This window comes from Phyllobates terribilis, unplaced genomic scaffold (assembly GCF_046119375.1).
Source record: "Phyllobates terribilis strain yellow unplaced genomic scaffold, ASM4611937v1 Scaffold_20__1_contigs__length_20440879, whole genome shotgun sequence".
Taxonomy (NCBI): Eukaryota; Metazoa; Chordata; class Amphibia; order Anura; family Dendrobatidae; genus Phyllobates; species Phyllobates terribilis.
The window spans coordinates 1,464,144-1,471,533 of record NW_027362780.1 but is presented as its reverse complement, the minus strand read 5'-3'; positions in this window follow the sequence as shown (position 1 = coordinate 1,471,533).

Genomic DNA, 7,390 nt, shown 5'->3' with positions numbered 1-7,390 from the left:
GCTTTATTAAATTGTATTTATGTTGTTTTAACCTATGCTTTATTAAATTGTATTTATGTTGTTTTATCCTATGCTTTATTAAATTGTATTTATGTTGTTTGATCCTATGCTTTATTAAATTGTATTTATGTTGTTTTATCCTATGCTTTATTAAATTGTATTTATGTTGTTTTGTCCTATGCTTTATTAAATTGTATTTATGTTATTTTAACCTATGCTTTATTAAATTTTATTTATGTTGTTTTATCCTATGCTTTATTAAATTGTATTTATGTTGTTTTAAACTATGCTTTATTAAATTGTTTTTATGTTGTTTTGTCCTATGCTTTATTAAATTGTATTTATGTTATTTTAACCTATGCTTTATTAAATTTTATTTATGTTGTTTTTTCCTTTGCTTTATTAAATTGTATTTATGTTGTTTTATCCTATGCTTTATTAAATTGTATTTATGTTGTTTTATCCTATGCTTTATTAAATTGTAATTCTGTGGTTTTATCCTATGCTTTATTAAATTGTATTTATGTTGTTTTAAACTATGCTTTATTAAATTGTTTTTATGTTGTTTTGTCCTATGCTTTATTAAATTGTATTTATGTTATTTTAACCTATGCTTTATTAAATTTTATTCATGTTGTTTTATCCTTTGCTTTATTAAATTTTATTTATGTTGTTTTATCCTATGCTTTATTAAATTGTATTTATGTTGTTTTATCCTATGCTTTATTAAATTGTATTTATGTTGTTTTAACCTATGCTTTATTAAATTGTATTTATGTTGTTTTATCCTGTGCTTTATTAAATTGTATTTATGTTGTTTTAACCTATGCTTTATTAAATTGTATTTATGTTGTTTTATCCTATGCTTTATTAAATTGTATTTATGTTGTTTTAACTTATGCTTTATTAAATTGTATTTATGTTGTTTTATCCTATGCTTTATTAAATTGAATTTATGTTGTTTTATCCTATGCTTTATTATATTGTATTTAATTTGTTTTATCCTATGCTTTATTAAATTGTATTTATGTAGTTTTAGCCTATGCTTTATTAAATTGTATTTATGTTGTTTCATCCTATGCTTTATTAAATTGTATTTATGTTGTTTATCCTGTTTCATTAAATTGTATTTATGTTGTTTTATCCTCTGCTTTATTAAATTGTATTTATGGTGTTTTGTCCTATGCTTTATTAAATTGTATTTATGTTGTTTTATCCTATGCTTTATAAAATTGTATTTCTGTGGTTTTATTATATGCTTTATTAAATTGTATTTATGTTGTTTTAACCTATGCTTTATTAAATTTTATTTATGTTGTTTTATCCTATGCTTTATTAAATTGTATTTATGTTGTTTTATGCTATGCTTTATTAAATTGTATTTATGTTGTTTTATCCTATGCTTTATTAAATTGTATTTATGTTGTTTTATCCTAAGCTTTATTAAATTGTATTTATGTTGTTTTATCCTATGCTTTATTAAATTATATTTATGTTGTTTTAACCTATGCTTTATTAAATTGTATTTATGTTGCTTTAACATATGCTTTATTAAATTGTATTTATGTTTTTTGTCTTATGCTTTATTAAATTGTATTTATGTTGTTTTATCCTGTGCTTTATTAAATTGTATTTATGTTGTTTTAACCTATGCTTTATTAAATTATATTTATGTTGTTTTATCCTATGCTTTATTAAATTGTATTAATGTTGTTTTAACCTATGTTTCATTAAATTGTATTTATGTTGTTTTGTCCTATACTTTATTAAATTGTATTTATGTTGTTTTATCCTATGCTTTATTAAATTGTAATTCTGTGGTTTTATCCTATGCTTTATTAAATTGTATTTATGTTGTTTTAAACTATGCTTTATTAAATTGTTTTTATGTTGTTTTGTCCTATGCTTTATTAAATTGTATTTATGTTATTTTAACCTATGCTTTATTAAATTTTATTTATGTTGTTTTATCCTATGCTTTATTAAATTGTATTTATGTTGTTTTATCCTATGCTTTATTAAATTGTATTTATGTTGTTTTGTCCTATACTTTATTAAATTGTATTTATGTTGTTTTATCCTATGCTTTATTAAATTGTAATTCTGTGGTTTTATCCTATGCTTTATTTAATTGTATTTATGTTGTTTTAAACTATGCTTTATTAAATTGTTTTTATGTTGTTTTGTCCTATGCTTTATTAAATTGTATTTATGTTATTTTAACCTATGCTTTATTAAATTGTATTTATGTTGTTTTATCCTATGCTTTATTAAATTGTATTTATGTTGTTTTATCCTATGCTTTATTAAATTGTATTTATGTTGTTTTATCCTATGCTTTATTAAATTGTATTTATGTTGTTTTATCCTATGCTTTATTAAATTGTATTTATGTTGTTTTATCCTATGCTTTATTAAATTGTAATTCTGTGGTTTTATCCTATGCTTTATTAAATTGTATTTATGTTGTTTTAAACTATGCTTTATTAAATTGTTTTTATGTTGTTTTGTCCTATGCTTTATTAAATTGTATTTATGTTATTTTAACCTATGCTTTATTAAATTTTATTTATGTTGTTTTATCCTTTGCTTTATTAAATTGTATTTATGTTGTTTTATCCTATGCTTTATTAAATTGTATTTATGTTGTTTTATCCTATGCTTTATTAAATTGTATTTATGTTGTTTTATCCTATGCTTTATTTAATTGTATTTATGTTGTTTTATCCTATGCTATATTAAATTTTATTTATGTTGTTTTATCCTATGCTTTATTAAATTGTATTTATGTTGTTTTATCCTATGCTTTATTAAATTGTATTTATGTTGTTTTAACCTATGCTTTATTAAATTGTATTTATGTTGTTTTATCATATGCTTTATTAAATTGTATTTATGTTGTTTTATCCTATGCTTTATTAAATTTTATTTATGTTGTTTTATCCTATGCTTTATTAAATTGTATTTATGTTGTTTTATCCTATGCTTTATTAAATTTTATTTATGTTGTTTTATCCTATGCTTTATTAAATTTTATTTATTTTGTTTTATCCTGTGCTTTATTAAATTGTATTTATGTTGTTTTATCCTATGCTTTATTAAATTGAATTTATGTTGTTTTATCCTATGCTTTATTAAATTGTATTTATGTTGTTTTAACTTATGCTTTACTAAATTGTATTTATGTTGTTTTATCCTGTGCTTTATTAAATTGTATTTATGTTGTTTTAACCTATGCTTTATTAAATTGTATTTATGTTGTTTTATCCTATGCTTTATTAAATTGTATTTATGTTGTTTGATCCTATGCTTTATTAAATTGTATTTATGTTGTTTTATCCTATGCTTTATTAAATTGTATTTATGTTGTTTTGTCCTATGCTTTATTAAATTGTATTTATGTTATTTTAACCTATGCTTTATTAAATTTTATTTATGTTGTTTTATCCTATGCTTTATTAAATTGTATTTATGTTGTTTTATCCTATGCTTTATTAAATTTTATTTATTTTGTTTTATCCTGTGCTTTATTAAATTGTATTTATGTTGTTTTATCCTATGCTTTATTAAATTGAATTTATGTTGTTTTATCCTATGCTTTATTAAATTGTATTTATGTTGTTTTAACTTATGCTTTACTAAATTGTATTTATGCTGTTTTATCCTGTGCTTTATTAAATTGTATTTATGTTGTTTTAACCTATGCTTTATTAAATTGTATTTATGTTGTTTTATCCTATGCTTTATTAAATTGTATTTATGTTGTTTGATCCTATGCTTTATTAAATTGTTATTCTGTGGTTTTATCCTATGCTTTATTAAATTGTATTTATGTTGTTTTAAACTATGCTTTATTAAATTGTTTTTATGTTGTTTTGTCCTATGCTTTATTAAATTGTATTTATGTTATTTTAACCTATGCTTTATTAAATTTTATTCATGTTGTTTTATCCTTTGCTTTATTAAATTGTATTTATGTTGTTTTATCCTATGCTTTATTAAATTGTATTTATGTTGTTTTATCCTATGCTTTATTAAATTGTATTTATGTTGTTTGATCCTATGCTTTATTAAATTGTAATTCTGTGGTTTTATCCTATGCTTTATTAAATTGTATTTATGTTGTTTTATCCTATGCTTTATTAAATTGTATTTATGTTGTTTTATCCTATGCTTTATTAAATTGTAAATCTGTGGTTTTATCCTATGCTTTATTAAATTGTATTTATGTTGTTTTAAACTATGCTTTATTAAATTGTTTTTATGTTGTTTTGTCCTATGCTTTATTAAATTGTATTTATGTTATTTTAACCTATGCTTTATTAAATTGTAATTCTGTTGTTTTATCCTATGCTTTATTAAATTGTATTTATGTTGTTTTATCCTATGCTTTATTAAATTGTATTTATGTTGTTTTATCCTATGCTTTATTAAATTGTATTTATGTTGTTTTATCCTATGCTTTATTAAATTGTATTTATGTTGTTTTATCCTATGCTTTATTAAATTGTAATTCTGTGGTTTTATCCTATGCTTTATTAAATTGTATTTATGTTGTTTTAAACTATGCTTTATTAAATTGTTTTTATGTTGTTTTGTCCTATGCTTTATTAAATTGTATTTATGTTATTTTAACCTATGCTTTATTAAATTTTATTTATGTTGTTTTATCCTTTGCTTTATTAAATTGTATTTATGTTGTTTTATCCTATGCTTTATTAAATTGTATTTATGTTGTTTTATCCTATGCTTTATTAAATTGTATTTATGTTGTTTTATCCTATGCTTTATTTAATTGTATTTATGTTGTTTTATCCTATGCTATATTAAATTTTATTTATGTTGTTTTATCCTATGCTTTATTAAATTGTATTTATGTTGTTTTATCCTATGCTTTATTAAATTGTATTTATGTTGTTTTAACCTATGCTTTATTAAATTGTATTTATGTTGTTTTATCATATGCTTTATTAAATAGTATTTATGTTGTTTTATCCTATGCTTTATTAAATTTTATTTATGTTGTTTTATCCTATGCTTTATTAAATTGTATTTATGTTGTTTTATCCTATGCTTTATTAAATTTTATTTATGTTGTTTTATCCTATGCTTTATTAAATTTTATTTATTTTGTTTTATCCTGTGCTTTATTAAATTGTATTTATGTTGTTTTATCCTATGCTTTATTAAATTGAATTTATGTTGTTTTATCCTATGCTTTATTAAATTGTATTTATGTTGTTTTAACTTATGCTTTACTAAATTGTATTTATGTTGTTTTATCCTGTGCTTTATTAAATTGTATTTATGTTGTTTTAACCTATGCTTTATTAAATTGTATTTATGTTGTTTTATCCTATGCTTTATTAAATTGTATTTATGTTGTTTGATCCTATGCTTTATTAAATTGTATTTATGTTGTTTTATCCTATGCTTTATTAAATTGTATTTATGTTGTTTTGTCCTATGCTTTATTAAATTGTATTTATGTTATTTTAACCTATGCTTTATTAAATTTTATTTATGTTGTTTTATCCTATGCTTTATTAAATTGTATTTATGTTGTTTTAAACTATGCTTTATTAAATTGTTTTTATGTTGTTTTGTCCTATGCTTTATTAAATTGTATTTATGTTATTTTAACCTATGCTTTATTAAATTTTATTTATGTTGTTTTTTCCTTTGCTTTATTAAATTGTATTTATGTTGTTTTATCCTATGCTTTATTAAATTGTATTTATGTTGTTTTATCCTATGCTTTATTAAATTGTAATTCTGTGGTTTTATCCTATGCTTTATTAAATTGTATTTATGTTGTTTTAAACTATGCTTTATTAAATTGTTTTTATGTTGTTTTGTCCTATGCTTTATTAAATTGTATTTATGTTATTTTAACCTATGCTTTATTAAATTTTATTCATGTTGTTTTATCCTTTGCTTTATTAAATTTTATTTATGTTGTTTTATCCTATGCTTTATTAAATTGTATTTATGTTGTTTTATCCTATGCTTTATTAAATTGTATTTATGTTGTTTTAACCTATGCTTTATTAAATTGTATTTATGTTGTTTTATCCTGTGCTTTATTAAATTGTATTTATGTTGTTTTAACCTATGCTTTATTAAATTGTATTTATGTTGTTTTATCCTATGCTTTATTAAATTGTATTTATGTTGTTTTAACTTATGCTTTATTAAATTGTATTTATGTTGTTTTATCCTATGCTTTATTAAATTGAATTTATGTTGTTTTATCCTATGCTTTATTATATTGTATTTAATTTGTTTTATCCTATGCTTTATTAAATTGTATTTATGTAGTTTTAGCCTATGCTTTATTAAATTGTATTTATGTTGTTTCATCCTATGCTTTATTAAATTGTATTTATGTTGTTTATCCTGTTTCATTAAATTGTATTTATGTTGTTTTATCCTCTGCTTTATTAAATTGTATTTATGGTGTTTTGTCCTATGCTTTATTAAATTGTATTTATGTTGTTTTATCCTATGCTTTATAAAATTGTATTTCTGTGGTTTTATTATATGCTTTATTAAATTGTATTTATGTTGTTTTAACCTATGCTTTATTAAATTTTATTTATGTTGTTTTATCCTATGCTTTATTAAATTGTATTTATGTTGTTTATGCTATGCTTTATTAAATTGTATTTATGTTGTTTTATCCTATGCTTTATTAAATTGTATTTATGTTGTTTTATCCTAAGCTTTATTAAATTGTATTTATGTTGTTTTATCCTATGCTTTATTAAATTATATTTATGTTGTTTTAACCTATGCTTTATTAAATTGTATTTATGTTGCTTTAACATATGCTTTATTAAATTGTATTTATGTTTTTTGTCTTATGCTTTATTAAATTGTATTTATGTTGTTTTATCCTGTGCTTTATTAAATTGTATTTATGTTGTTTTAACCTATGCTTTATTAAATTATATTTATGTTGTTTTATCCTATGCTTTATTAAATTGTATTAATGTTGTTTTAACCTATGTTTCATTAAATTGTATTTATGTTGTTTTGTCCTATACTTTATTAAATTGTATTTATGTTGTTTTATCCTATGCTTTATTAAATTGTAATTCTGTGGTTTTATCCTATGCTTTATTAAATTGTATTTATGTTGTTTTAAACTATGCTTTATTAAATTGTTTTTATGTTGTTTTGTCCTATGCTTTATTAAATTGTATTTATGTTATTTTAACCTATGCTTTATTAAATTTTATTTATGTTGTTTTATCCTATGCTTTATTAAATTGTATTTATGTTGTTTTATCCTATGCTTTATTAAATTGTATTTATGTTGTTTTGTCCTATACTTTATTAAATTGTATTTATGTTGTTTTATCCTATGCTTTATTAAATTGTAATT